A 15293-nucleotide genomic window follows, 5' to 3' on the forward strand; every position below is an offset into this window, starting at 1 on the left:
ACACGACGTGTGTACGGTCCGTAACACGCATACTCCTACGGCACCACTACAATAGTGATACAGACCGTACACACGCTCTCAGAGCGTGTGTACGGCCCGTACGACGTGTACTCCTACAGCACCACTACTATAGTGATACGGACTTACACACGCTCTGAGAGCGTGTGTACGATGCATTTCACACGCTTACACTGGTGATAGGAGGAGCACACGAAAGGAATGGAGGTCTCCGACTCGCACAAGGCTGTATATCAAGTCATTGTCATTGCAGACTTTCATGTGCAGGGCCTAGGTGTGTCAGGCAGTGATATTGCACATGTCTCCTCATGTAGTTGCACAATTGATGTGTGATGACCTGTGTACACATGTCATGTGTGATGGGGCACTATGTGGCACACTTCCCCTTCACACTTTGCACATGTGTGCCTGTAGTACAAACGTGTCAAGCACAGCATCACTGGTATGGCACAGTCACCCCCACTCGCAACTGTACCCTGATGCCAGGGACAGGGACACTAACAACTGACATTTCACAATCAGCGTGCCCCGATGTGAATATGTCATGTGTGTGTCATGTGTTCCCATGAGCTTGCTGTTAGTGTTCCGTCAACTACATCTTCTGTTGCTGCATCCAACATGTGTCTGTGTGGAGATGGGCATGGCACACATCTACGCACACCATGCCACATGTGGATTCCCACGTAAGCAGGATCTGTATCCATCGAACATTATATTTTCACATGAGGACGTATCTGTGTCGTCTCAATGTCTGTCTTTTCTGTTTTCACGTGTACACCTTCATCGCAATGTGTTTGATCTGTACATTTGACATTCCATGTGACCTGTGCGTCTAGCTTGCCGTCAGCTGTCTGTTTGAGATGACATCCTTTAAATGCAGCTATGTGGATGTATGTCACTCCTGTGATGTCTCTGGCTGTTCACTCAGACTGGCCCCCAGCTCGTTTCAAGGCACGTCATGTAGACTTGCCAATCAACGGGTGTATCTGGATTTTCGTAGGAGTATCACCAAGCTAGCATATGTGTCCTGGATGTATTGCACACACCAGACTCTGTATTTAGCAGATGTGTAGTAGCAGTTGAGCATGTGCTCTGTTCATTGACATTGATGTTGTTATGCTCTCAATCTTCGTCCTTCATTACAATTTTCTGCAGGGCACCGCCTGTCCCCCGACCAATGCCAGACTTGGGTGCCATGAAGGAACGTGCCTGCATCCGACATTACAGATTCACTCAACAGTTGATTGAGGACTTGACCGCCAAGGTGGCACCACACCTCCAACCGCGACACAGGTATCCTACTGCGCTGACCCCCAAGATGAAGGTGATGGCAGCCCTACATTTTTTTGCCACAGGTACGTTTCAATTCACCATAGCTGATGTTGGTGGCATGTCACAGACAATGTTCAGCCGTGTCCTGCGTGATGTTTTGGCAGCCATGTTGGAGCACCTTGATGATCCATTTTCCGACTCCTGAGGAGTTGACAGGTGTCAAGGGTGATTTCTATGCCCTGGGAGGGATGCCCCATGTCATTGGGTCCATTGATGGGACACATGTGGCTTTGGTACCACCATAGGCACAGGAGGTAGCCTATCGCAACCGTAAACATTACCTCTCTATAAATGCCCTTGTGGTGTGTCTTGCTAACATGCTGATTTCCCATGTCTGTGCATGTTTTCGAGGGTCAGCACACGATGCCTACATCATGAGGCGTAGCAGGGTGCCACAAATGATGCTGCGGCTGCACAACAAACGAGCAAGTCTTGTTGGTGGGTATACTCTGTTTTGTGTGTTGAGGTATCTTTGGCTCTTACAGCATCTCCTGACCCACTTATTTACATGATGTTTCCTTGTCGGTGACTCTGGCTATCCCAACATGCCATGGCTGATGACGCCTCTCCGCAACTCAAGATCAGCTGCAGATCACCGGTACAACAATGCACACGGGCAAACCAGGCGAGTGATTGAGAGGACGTTTGACCTCCTGAAGAGCCGATTCCAGTGCCTTCACAAGACAGGCGGGTCCCTCCCATATGCACCGGTGAAGGTCTGCAAAATCTTCCTCGTGTGCTGCATGCTGCACAACATGGCAGTGGAGAAGGCAGTGCCATTCATCCTGGAGCAGGATGAGCAGGAACATCCACCCGTGGAGGATGAAGGGCTTGGTCACGAGGCAAGTGAGGAGGAGGAGGAGGATATCCGGAGTCAGCTCATACGCAACTTCTTCTCATAATGGTGAGTCACTGGGTCTGAGTGTGCACGCTTGGAGCCTTGGGTGGCATGTGTTGCAATGTGTGTGTCCAGCTGACTGTATGCTAAATGACTTAGATGTGTGTTCTGATGTGTCACTCGAGTGATGATGTCATTTCACACATTTTAGCTGAGACACTTTCTTTTAAATTAGTATGGGGACAACATTATTCCTGTAGAGTAAATGACCATGTATGCGGAGAAAAATCTTTTAGCTGACTTCTTGTGTGTCTGTCATTCCCAGGTTCTTGCGCATGTTGTCTGCTCGTGTCATCGTTGTCCTCCTGCTATTCCGCATGAGTATTGCAAAGTGTGCTGAATCAGCGTTCCATGCACGGACATGGGGAAATGTCATTTTGGGTAATGATTGCAGCAAGGCATTTTGGGGGTGGTACGTGTTTGGAATGTGTGGGGACTGCTTCTGTGCATGTTGTGTTACCATGCATACATGTCGACTCACCATGGGGCACATAACATGTAGCATGACTCCCATGAATTGATAGTCATCCTTCATGACAGTGATCGTAATGCTTTTTTGATTCTGATGAAGGCATCAATGTGTGTAAAACTTCCCTCTGAAACATACGGGATGCTACGGGTCCCCATGACAGGCTCAATGGGGAATTGCAGCCTCTCCGTGTGCAGCAGGAGGTGTTTGGCTCATCCCCTAAACTTGTGTGCCAGTTCATTTGGATTTACAACATCCGTGTTGTGAAGGGGGTGTCCAGCGTAGGTCCCACATGTTCAATCAAATGACCTGTGAGTCTGTTCATATTGATGCATTTCCCTTAGTGTGAGCTTGAGTAATAAAGGTGTTCCTCACCTTCCAAAGTGCCTCATTTCTGTCAATGCAGGTCTCTTGCCACTTTGCATGCGTCATCTCTGGCATAGTTGTCAAAGATTGTGCATATGAGTGTATGTGTAGTTCGGCAGCATGCATGCAGTTCTTCATGGCTAATAATCTCTATTGTGCATGAAGTCCATGGTTGTGTATGTATGTGGGCAGGTTGCTTCCCTCAACGGGCCGTCAACGCCTGCTGAGGGTGTGTCTCCTGCGCACAGCTCGGCCTTCTGTTTCCCGATGCTGTGTCAGTCATCTTTGGTGATTGTTCATCCATTTTCTCTGGGTGAGCCATGAGTAACCTGACACTCCTTCCTTTACATACGCCTGTTGCAGTTGTCCTTTATGACATCCTTGTCTTTGTGTGCTACTTTCGGCCTAGTTTCCACTACATGCCGCCTGCTGCTGCAGCCCCTGCGGCAAGGGCCCACCAAGTTCCTGGATTCTGCAACCCACACGGCTCCAAGATGCTCCTCCCTTCCTCCCTCCACCCATTCATTAGGCTGTCATCAGCTTGTCTGTGCCACTGTTGTGGCCACGCGGTGCCAAAGGCAGGACCGTTAGCGTATGCAACGTGCACATTGCACGACCCTCATGTCCTTGCATGTCCCACATCACACAACAGTCTCATGTTGCAGCCACCCTCCAAGCAATGTCCAACCGAAAATCAACCGCCTGCTCTCAGGCATACCCTAAGCACACACACGACACCTTCGCATGCTGAGTGTACAACTCCAACTGCCTACACAGCGCTCCCCCGCCTTCCAGGCCCTGTCACACCAACCAGGTCATGTCCCTCCTACTCCACACCGGCTCCATCCACCAGCACGCCATTGGGCTCTGTTACCTCCTCAACACAACAGGCCCACACATCACCTTCATGACAGTTACCTGGATGAAAGCATCCTCAGCACACAACTTCTTCATTGCCATCTCAGACGGATACAAGAGCACCCGCAGGGACGGCACTAACAATCCCAGAGGATGAATTGATATCTATTCCCAAGTATGCACAAATCCGGTTTGGCACAAACCCCCTGCAAACCCTCAGAGTAACACTCATCTACAGATCTCCAGGCCTACATCCACAATTCCGCAAAGCCATCAACACGTCCATCGTCACGCACGCCCTCACATCCACAGAATACATGTGGCTGTGGGCCAGGAACTTCTGGCTGGATGAGAACCACACCAGCATCCATCATTGGTCCATCCACATTAGCATCCACGCCTTCGACGGGCAACACACTGCCACACACCCCGCTACCAATCCCCCGAAGATGCTTGATGTAAGTCAACACAGACATGCTGTGTGGGACACTGGAACCAACTCCACCGCCACACCCTGCAACCTCACACACTGGATCAGCAACTGATCCAACAATCTAGCCACGTTGACGGACTTTCCTGTGACGCACATCAACAATTAAGCCACCTGGGACAAGGCAGACCTACTGGACTCATACACGTCTAGCAGGACTCTTGTGCACAGCTTGCAACACAAATAACCATCAGTGGCCTTACAACCCTGAAAAATGGCACACACAGCCATCACCATATCATCAGCAAGGACAATTGAAGATCCTTCAGATGGGGCAGAGGCCAAAAAAACGCACGACATCAAGGAGCTCATCAGCATTGTGAGTGCACTGACATCAGCTCTCCATCCAAAAGACACCCCACCCTTGCAAGGCTGAGCCAATCCCTTGCAACGTTCTACCACTACAAGCTCATGGACATACACGCAAGCCTTGGCACACATAGGCAGAACGCACTATTATACGCGAGACCAACCACCCTCAGGTTTTGGACTTCCATCATCAGCAGATACAACACCCAGCTCATGTGCAACATCCCCTGGGGATCTCCATCAGGACCCTTCCCACACAACATCTCAACCACATCATTCCCCATCCTTTTAGCCCACATCCAGCACGTCATGTATGTATCATTGGAGTTAGCCACATTCCATGGTAGATAGAGGCATGCAGTGACCCAGGCCCTTCTTAGACAACGGACGGCAGAAACGCTGGCTCTCAAGGAACCTCAACGTGCTTCCCTAGCCAGCAAATGTCATCAGGAAGACAATCAACGAGCAACTGACAAACTTCCTCCACGCAAAGAGCTCCAGGCAACCTGCACAAGACCGTCTTCCACAGTTATTATTATTATTAGGGAGGTTTATAAAGCGCTTGGTTACGCTAGAAGCGTGTCCCCGCGCTACATTTGAAAACTCAAAGCAGAAGTGGGGAGGAGGCTCAGTTATCTTGAGAAAAGGTGTGTTTTTAAGTTTTTCCGGAAACTGGATTCCGAAGGGTCTAGGCGGAGATTAAGAGGCAGGGCGTTCCAGCACTTCGCTGCCAAATGGCGAAAAGAGCGTCCACCCATGCGGGCCTTTCTGATCCTAGGGACAACCAGTAGACCTCCATGAGAAGAACGCAAGGCACGTGAGGGTGCATACTTGATGGCTAGGTTCTGGAGTGGTGTCGGCGCTTTCCGAGCAAGAATGCGATGACAGGTACAGAGGGCCTTGAATTCCACTCTGCTTCTTACTGGCAGCCAGTGGAGATTGTGAAGGGCGGCTTTGGAATCTGATCTTTTGGGGAGTTTTAAGATGAGGCAGGCTGCCGCATTCTGCAATACCTGGAGGCGGTTTATTGCCTTACAGGTGGCACCTAGATACAATAGGTTGCCATAGTCCAGGCGCGATGTCACGAGGGCGTGTACCAGTGTTCTCCGGGCGGACATAGGGAGGAGAGCTAGGACCTTGCGTAAGATTTTTAAAACGCTGAAACAAACACCCGCCACTCGGTTTATTTGGGGTCCAAAAGACAGATCAGCATCAAACCATACGCCAAGGTTTTTGACTTCCTGACGGGGCATAGGAGCCTCCCCCAGACAAGGGGGCCACCATGCCGATGACCAAGCGGAAGGACTCCCCCCCACCACGAGCACCTCTGTCTTGTTGCCATTTAGCTTAAGGCAATTGATGGACATCCAGGTAGCAAGGTCTTGCATGCAAGCCTTGAAACTGTTCGAAGCAAGTCCGGGTCCTCGTGAGAGGGAGATAACCAACTGCGTGTCATCTGCGTATGACACGATTTTCAAACCATGGCTCACGGCAATCGAAGCCACTGGGGAGATGTAGAGATTAAACAAAGTTGGGCTCAGGGACGATCCCTGGGGAACGCCCCGTCCCAAACCCATATCTCTCGAGTAGTGGTCACCCAGGCGGACTTGGAAGCTTCTCCCAGTCAGGAAGGATTGGATCCATAGGAGTGCAGCTTCAGATATACCTCCATTATTCAAACACTGTAGCAAGTTGGCATGAGCTACAGTGTCGAATGCTGCACTCAGGTCCAATAGGATGAGGGCCATGGTATGACCCTCATCCGCCCCCTGACGAAGAGCCTCCACCGCTGTTAAGAGTGCGGACTCTGTGGAATGACGGGGACGAAAGCCGAATTGAGTGTCATGTAATAATGCCGCTTTTTCAACGAAGTCCATTAGTTGTGAGTTGACCAATTTTTCGGCTACTTTGGCCAGGTAGGGGAGGAGTGAAATTGGACGTAGGTTCTCAAGTTTCTCGAAACTGATGGTTGGTTTCTTCCTTAGGGGTAGAACCACCGCCTTTTTCCAGTCTTTAGGTACAATCGTGCTACTAAAAGACATGTTGAGTAGATGTCTGATGTAGGGTTCTAATACCAACAGACTGTCTATCAAACGTTTAGGTGTGGTAGGGTCCCGAGGAGAGCCCGACCTCACGGATTTGCAAATTTTTACGAGATCTTCTGGTGGCGGGATAGCAAAGTGGGTCAGTCTAAGTCTGTCACCCCATTCCCTAGGGCTTTCGCCAAATTCTGCCCCAGTTATAGGCCGTGTTGGGAACGCTGCGTATATTTTTGCTATTTTCTCTGAAAAAAAAATTAGCAATTTTATTGCACGATTCGGGGGAGCAATCATCTGGGACACTGGATGATTTTCCGCTCGAGAGAGTTTTGTAGAGCGAAAACAGCTCTTTTGTGGAATTGCTGGCTTCATTAACTCTAAGCGTATAGTATGCTGTTTTGGACTTTCTAATTAGACCATCGTAGAGTCGCCTCTCTGTTAAGTAGGTGGCTCTAGATTCTTTAGAGAAAGTCTTGCGCCATTCTCTTTCGAGTCTCTTCAGTGCGGTTTTCAGGGCTCTGAGTTCTTCGTTGAAACAAGGGGCTGTTTTTTGAACACGGACCCCAGATTTGGTTTTTTGAAGAGGAGCAGTGCAGTCTAGTGCCTCAGTGATACGATTGCAAAGATTAGTGTTGGCTGTGTCAGCATCATCCCCCCCTGGGCTCCCCCCTTTAATCAATGCCTCGCAGAATTTATGCTGGGAAAAAGTAGCCCAGTTCCGTCTAAGATGATACAGCAATGCTGGCTGCGGAGGTCTATTTCCAGGGATACGAATGGTGAAGGGAACTAAGTAATGATCCGACCAGGGAATAGGAACAGGGGATTTGGCTTTTACTTCCCCCCAGTTAGCAAATATGGGATCCAAAAGGTGACCCAACTGATGTGTTGGACCACTCACAATTTGAGTCTGATGGATTATTGAGATGTAGGTTAAGGTCTCCAAGTACCAAAAATTTATTGTTACATAAAACGGTCTCCATGATGCCTTCAACCAGGCTTTCCTCAAACTTGGCTATAGGACCAGGGGGTCTGTAGATTAGCATGCCCTTTAGCGTATAGCTGTTGTTCACATTAATAGTGAAACTCCCACCCTCACTATCCAGGATAGGGGAGCTTTCAAATTGGCATTGCAAACTTTCTCGGACTACAATTGCAATGCCCCCTCCTCTGCCAGTGGGTCTGTCTTGTCTGTGTATTGTGTATCCTGCTGGAAGTGCCTCAAGGGCATCGACTGTAGAATCGTTATCTAGCCATGTTTCTGTAAGAAACATAAGGTCCCATTTTGTCTCAGAGAGTAGATCATATAGGTCCAACTTATGTTTACTTAATGATCGCACGTTAAGTAGTCCACAGTGTATAGTGTAGTCCATGCTGGTCGTGTTCCTGTCAAGGTCAAAGGAGAATTGGCAGTGTTCACAGCCTGTAGTGTTTTCTACGTGTAGTTTATGCTTGCATGACACATTAACGTTGCGGCGTAAGGCAAATAATTCCTGCTTACTCCACCGTATGTGGTCATCCTGAGGGGCATGGGGTATGGCCCTGGACCGCGTACGATCGCGAACGGGCGCAGACGGGCTTAACTTAGGCGCAACTTCGGCGCGATGCCGGCGCGCCTGCTGCGCTCGCCCGCTGCGCGTCCGGAAAGGGCACATTGATATGGGGGCGGAAGTCGTGGCCTCGCGAGTGAGCGTGTCTGTAGGATCGGGCGCGCGAAGGCGGCAGCGCATTTCCCGCCTGCAGCAACGCTAGGAACAGCTGAGCTAGGGCTTCCCAACTTCCCAACAACTACCAGGTCAGTAGGTGCTCAGGGGGTGCAAGTGCTCGTTAAAATACACAGCAAAATGACAGTTTTTAAAAATGAGATCGAGAACAGACCTCCCGGCTTCCGCCTCAGGAGTGTTACAAATGTTTGGCGCGCTTGTCAGTCAGCGCGACTATAAGGCCGGGGAAAAGTGGGCGTGGCCTCGAGGTAGGCGTGGCCTCGCGAGTGGGCGTGTCTGTAGGATCGGGCGCGCGAAGGCGGCAGCGCGTTTCCCGCCTGCAGCAACGCTAGGAACAGCTGAGCTAGGGCTTCCCAACTTCCCAACAACTACCAGGTCAGTAGGTGCTCAGGGGGTGCAAGTGCTCGTTAAAATACACAGCAAAATGACAGTTTTTAAAAATGAGATCGAGAACAGACCTCCCGGCTACCGTCTCAGGAGTGTTACAAATGTAATCACCCCACAGCAACTGTCATCATTGCCACCAACACCGACAACTTTGCCCTGCTCAACAATGGTAAGGCCACCCCCCTTGACCGCTCCACAGCATTATGCACGATGTGCTCACACACTGTCAGCTCACACATCTCCAACACTGGTATCCAGGGGATGGACCAGGATGAAATCATCAAGTAGCTCACCAGCAAGGCCATGGGAGTGGGACCCAAGCCTTCAGCGTGTAGTACAGTGGCGTCATCTGGCACATGGCCCAGGGCTCATCTCTCAGCGTATCAATCTTCAATGTGTCCATGACCCCCCTCTCCACCATCACATGCACACACAACCTCATCATAATCTCATATGCCATTGACAGCCAGCTGCTCCGCACCCTCACCAAATACGCAGCCATTGCCAGTTCCAACCTTTAAGAAGGCATGAGGTCCGTTGATGAATGGCTGAACATCATCCACCTGAGGCTGGACGTGTACAGGATGGAGGTAATCATCTGAGGATTATCCCCTTACAGCTGGGTCAACTCATTGTCTCCCACCCACCAGGGCACTGCACCAGCACCCAGTGGCCACGCACACAAGATGGTGTGCATCATGGACTCGTCGCTCACAATTGCCATTCAACTCACCAGCATCTGTACCTCATGCTGCAACACCCTCTGCATGATGCACATGATCCACAGATAGATCCACTCCAAGGCAAGACAGACCGTCCCCCAGGTCCACGACACCAGCCGTGTCAACTACAGCCCGCACTCTACGGAGCAAGTACAGCCAAACTCCCGGAAAACTTGTCCACATCCAGGGTGCATCTGCACACCTCAGCTTCAACATCCCGCGCCCCAGCCACATCACCGTCCACCTGAGATAGCTGCAATGGATCACTGTCTGCTGCAGGATGACCTTCACACTCCTCACCCACACTCAGGAGGCAGTCCACAACCCCAGACCCCAAACCAACCTTGGACGTCTGTCATCCAAGACCCCGATGGGCCAACTCCATGCATCCAACCTTGCCCTGGCCAACATTCTTCACATCCACCAAACTCCAGCATGCAGGGCATAGTTCTCCCACCTGGCCAAACATACCTGGGACTCCCTCCCCTGGAACCTCCACATGGGCCATGACCTCTACGCCTTAATGATACTCTTCCAAATTGGTCTGTCCGCACAGTATTGCAAGCCCCCCCTTAGCAGCTTGAGGCCATCACGGGTGAGTTTTGTGCTCCATGTCTGTATTGGATGATACATTGTGACCCATGTGTGTCCTGTACCGGACTCAGATTCCAGGGTATGGATGGCTGGAGTTAGTTCAACACTCAGGCATAGTTTGACATTTCCCCACACGTATGTTGTGGACTCATGCAAAATGACTGCAACATCTAATTAAAGAAATGTAGTTTTATTCTCGGTGGGAGCGTGTTTTGTGGGAAAAACATAGGTGCTATACAGTGTGCCTAGAATCCAAAGTTCGCAGGGGGAGATGGGATCCTTGGCATTTGAAGTCATCAGTGTTCAGACCACAGTGTTTGTCATCATTGGTCAGACTGTGACCAGCAAGTCCATGTGGCAGAGAATGTAAGTGAATGAGGTGCTGCTGTTGCGCATGAAGGCCAGATGCCAGGCCCGGTGACCTGGGAGATGTGGATGGTTCGCTGCCTCTCAGGGTCTTTTCCGTGGACGACACACCTTCCTCGCTGGACCCTCAGATGCAGGCCTTGATGATGTTTGGGACGCTCCGTCGGACGAATCCTCCTCCTCCTCCCTCCCTGTGGCTGGTGGTGGTCTTCGCCTGGTGGCACAGGGAGGGTTGGCCATGTTGTCGGCGATCCGACGGAGTGAACGGCTTATGTCCGTTTGCACCGCCAGGAGCTCAGCCAGTCTTGCCTCCATCCGTCCTTGGTGTTGTTGTTGACTGGCATGTTGCTCGGCCTGCTGGTTCTTAATCTCTGTGAGGGTCTCCACTACCTGGCTGATGGCCCTGGTGTCACGCTGGTATCCGTTCATGATGTTGCATATGTGTGACATACCGGTCCCTTCAGCTGGCTGGTCAGGTTCTCGCCTCCGCCTTCCTCCACTCCCACCACCCCTGCCCACACGAGCCTGGCCTGCCGTTGTGGGCACATCAGGTCTACGGGACCCCTGAGGGATGGCAGTTGCGGGGTTGTCTGCCTCCTCCTGGGTGCCCGGCGAACCTTGTCCCTCCAGGTCAGACTGGGTCAGTTGTTCAGTGCGGGCAGGGCTCCTGGGTGTCTCCTGGGATGTGGCAGGATTGGGGGTGGTTGTTGGCACAGATGTACCTGAAGCAGGTGCTGCAGGGGCTTGGACACCAGAGGGTCCAGGTGGGTTGGGGTCATCCGCAGAGTGTTGAGAGGCGTCGCTGCCGGTGGGATCAGGTTCCTCCCGAGCCTGGGACTGTGATTCTTCCCCCCCATTGTTGGGGAGAGATCCATGACGTTGCCCTGTGTGTGAGAGAGAGATAATGTTGATGCTGTTTCATGCGACATCCATGTTTCATACATATTCAAGCTGGCACAGTTCCTCCCGGTAGTTGTATGTGCCTAGCATTCCCCTCAATGTTCACCTGTGGATGGGTATGTTGCGGGGGACAGATTGATATGTTCTCCTGAGTGTTTGACATGTAGATTTTTGGCTTGGATGCTTCTTTGGCTATGCATTGATCTTGTTGTGTCACATGTCCATTGTGAGAGTGGGTAAATCCATTGCCTACCCCGGGGGTGTGTGCTTGTGTAAGGGGTGTGTGTGACAGGGCCTGCTGGTGGGTGTAGTGTGATTTGGCAGAGGGTCTCCCAGGTGATGTATATGTCCCCTCATGGTGCATGCTGCCATGACAGTAAGTGTGAGTTCCTGTCCTAGATATCTGAGCTTGTGGTGTTGGTGTTTGAGTTTACAGTGGTCACAGGAGGGCCTTGTGCTGCCTACAGCAGAGTCAAGTATCAGCTACCTTGTCAGTACTTTGCCAGTCTCTGTGCATTGAGCATGGTGCATGGGTATGTACCTGGGCCATATGGGCTGAGGGCAATGGTGTCTGATTCTGAGTTGAACAATGTGTTTTGTGAGCCCCACTCTCCCAGCATCCGGGACATCCAGTCTTGGGTTTGTGCTTCGTGTAGTCTGGGACATGGCATGGCCTTGCTTTGTGGATGGGGCATACACATGTTAGTGGCATGAGCATTGTTTTTTAGTGTGGTTGTGTCCGGTGAGGACTTGGGGGTAGTTGTGTGCATTTGGTGTAGTTGGGCTGTGGATGCCATTACCCCCCTGTTACGTAAGTTGTTTGTGTACTCACCAGGCTCTGCAACTCCTTCGACTCCGTGTACTCCCACCGGCGGAAGCAGGGCCATCACCTTCTCCTCCCAGGGATGGTAATGTACCGGTCTGCGGGGCAGCCCACCTCCAGTGATGTTGCTCTGGGGGTAATCTTCATTCATTTTCCACTTGACTGCCCTCCGCAGATCGTACCACCTGGCTTGGCATTCATTCATGGTCCTTCTGATGGGCGCAACAGCATTCACCCTATCGACGATCCTCTGCCACAGGTGTGATTTTTCGGCTATGCTGGTCTGTCTGACCAATGTTCCAAAGAGCTGTGGCTCGACTCTGATGACTTTGTTGACAAGGATGTCCAGCTCCTCCCTTGTGAACTTTGGATTCTTGTATGTGGGCATGGTGTGGGGTGAGGGTGTGGATGGTTGTGGGTGTGTGGGTGTGAATGTGAAGGTGTGTGTGAGAATGTGAAGAGGGGGTATGTGTGAAGGAGGTGCTTGGGTATGGTGCGTCAAAGTACGGGGCTGGGGTATGGTGCTGGGGTACGGTGCGTCCAAGTACAGGGCTGGGGCACGGTGCTGGGGTATGGTGCGTCAAAGTACGGGGCTGGGGTACAGTGCTGGGGTACGGTGCATACAAGTACAGGGCTGGGGTACGGTGCGTCCAAGTACGGGGCTGGGGTACGGTGCTGGGGTATGGTGCATCCAAGTACGGGGCTGGGGTACGGTGCTGGGGTACGGTGCGTCCAAGTACGGGGCTGGGGTATGGTGCTGGGGTACGGTGCGTCCAAGTACGGGGCTGGGGTACGGTGCTGAGGTACGGTGCGTCCAAGTACGGGGCTGGGCTACGGTGCTGGGGTACGGTGCGTACAAGTACGGGGCTGGGGTATGGTGCGTCCAAGTACAGGGCTGGGGTATGGTGCATCCAAGTACGGGGCTGGGGTACGGTGCTGGGGTACGGTGCGTACAAGTACGGGGCTGGGGTACGGTGCGTACAAGTACGGGGCTGGGGTACGGTGCGGACATGGGGGGGTACGGTGCTGACATACGGGGGGTACGGTGCTGACATATGTGGGGACGTGCAGACATACGCGGACATACGCGGGGGCTGTACAACTCGTATCCCGGGCACAAGTTTACCCGGGATACGAGTGGTACAGTGTTCGCTCTGTTCGGGACGTTTTACACACGCTTGTGTATTCGGAAGGGCGGTACGGATCGTACTTGTGCGCTCGGACTTCTGTTTTACGATCTGTACGTAAAACTGTCCGGGTACGTCTGGTAGACCTTTTACCGAAGAGATTTGTATGTATTTTTCACGTACAAATCGTACTTCACCGGTGGGACGGGACTTGTACGATTCATACGTAAAAATATACGGATACGAGTCGTACGGAATCGGCACCTTTGTGTTGAATCGTGGGAGTTTCTTGATCAATAATCTTAATTCCTATCCTTCAGAGAACAGAATTGCTGAAGGACAGCTTCTGCTAGTTAGTGCAAAGGCTGGGTGACCCTGGTACAGTATGTCAGGTCGACTGCTTTTTTTTTTTTTACTTTATTAACTTTTTCTTAATAACCAAGAGATTGCGATTCCTTCCATATATCCATAGCATTTACATATGAAAATAATACAGCATATTTCACATTATTACGGTCCGTCAGACAATTAATAGCTTATAACATATTACTCACTAATGCACTCCCTACCACGCAGTCCCTAATGTCCCAGACCTGCAAAAAACTGTAGTTAGTTCTTGATACAGCTTAGCAAGATATTTTGCCTCATTGATAGGATACATCAGCTGGGACGAGCTTGAATGATCAAATTAAACTCCATGATTATAATCTTTGGAGCTGTTCACCTTTTCCACATGTAATACAGCATCAGCGGTTACAGAGTCACTGTCCCTGGTTGCTATGTATGTCTTGTACAGTGCCCAGAAGTTCTTAGGTCTACTGTGTGGTGGGAGAAGATCACTATAGTTCTCAGTTTGTGTGCTGCAATACATCATGTGTGTGACTACCTTTTCACCTGTGTACAATGCAGTAAGGAAATGCATCTTAAGACACTGGCCCACCCTTAATGCTAGAGACTTGAACCTAGAAGTCCCTCTCTTTGCTTTAAAAAAAAGCAAAAGTATTCAAGACCATCTGGTTAGGGCTGCCATCACTAATAAGAAGAGCAACCCCACACTCACGGAAATGTGGAGATTGCCCCCAGTTGTAGGGCATTTTAAATGTGGTGGCTGTAGCGTGTGTCATCTCATGACGAACACCAAAAAATTTCTTTTTACAAACAATGATGTCACTCTGACTACCTTTTCAAATTGTAATACTGCAAATGTTGTGCATGTAATCACCTGCCTGTGTAATCTGCTATATGTGGGACAAACAACTCAAAAAGTAAGAATCAGAATCTGCCAGCATTGGAGTAGAATTCGTTGTAGAACACCCAATGCACCGCTGGTTGGACATTTCTCGTTGCACGGACACACGGAGGATGACCTACGTTGACAAGTCATCAATGTAATCCACAAGCCTCCCAGGAACTCCAACATCACCAGCATCCTCAACAGAGAGGAGCTTAAATGGATCATACACACAGACATCCTGCACACAGGAGTGAACAGGATGGAGGACTGGGCCAACCTCATGTGAACAATTTGCTTTCCCACACTACTGTGCGAATTACACACTATGTGATGTACTAGCAATTGTTAAGTATACCTCTACATTTGTTATGGCTCCAACTGTAATGTTTGCAAGAGGCAAGATTGCTATTCAGTTATTTCATCCTCAGTAATATCTTAAAAAATTTTCATGATGCTTTATGCTACTTTTTCCCTACTCTGTGGTCCTTTTGGCTTACCTGTGTAGACTTTTTATCAATCCCCCTTGCACCATCCGGGCATAATGTTTTTACCCTCCACGCACCAAGGAATCTTTATGAATTCGACTCCTTCTCTTCCCATCACTTTTCCCCATCTTTTTCGACAGTGACACAATTGGGGC

The sequence above is a fragment of the Triturus cristatus genome, chromosome 5_2 (genome assembly GCF_964204655.1).
Source record: "Triturus cristatus chromosome 5_2, aTriCri1.1, whole genome shotgun sequence".
NCBI lineage: Eukaryota > Metazoa > Chordata > Amphibia > Caudata > Salamandridae > Triturus > Triturus cristatus.